Genomic DNA, 362 nt, shown 5'->3' on the forward strand with positions numbered 1-362 from the left:
ACAAAAAGAAAGAAAATAAAAGAAAATAAAAAAAAATGCCAGTTGGTTCTGTAGGGTGCGTTTTTCACCTTGCCAGACACAAGAGGCTTCGTGAGGTTGGGAGAGCACAAGTGGCACCCCTAGCATCCAAATAAGGCTGCTATAAAGCCACCCTTTTCCCAAATTAGCAAGGAGGAGAATCAGAGAGAAACCCTAAAAATCCTTTTTTTTATTGAAAAACTGAGATCAAAAGCCTAGTTTTTACTACTAGCCGAATACCCTAACCACAATCGAAACTAAACACAAAAGAAATCAAAGAAATATAGAGAAATAAGGGGAACGTCAGTAGGTTAGGTTTTAGGTTTTTTTTTCTTCTTTCTTTT

Source organism: Theobroma umbraticum, unplaced genomic scaffold (assembly GCF_002168275.2).
Source record: "Theobroma umbraticum cultivar Fairchild unplaced genomic scaffold, ASM216827v3 scaffold_67.0, whole genome shotgun sequence".
Taxonomy (NCBI): Eukaryota; Viridiplantae; Streptophyta; class Magnoliopsida; order Malvales; family Malvaceae; genus Theobroma; species Theobroma umbraticum.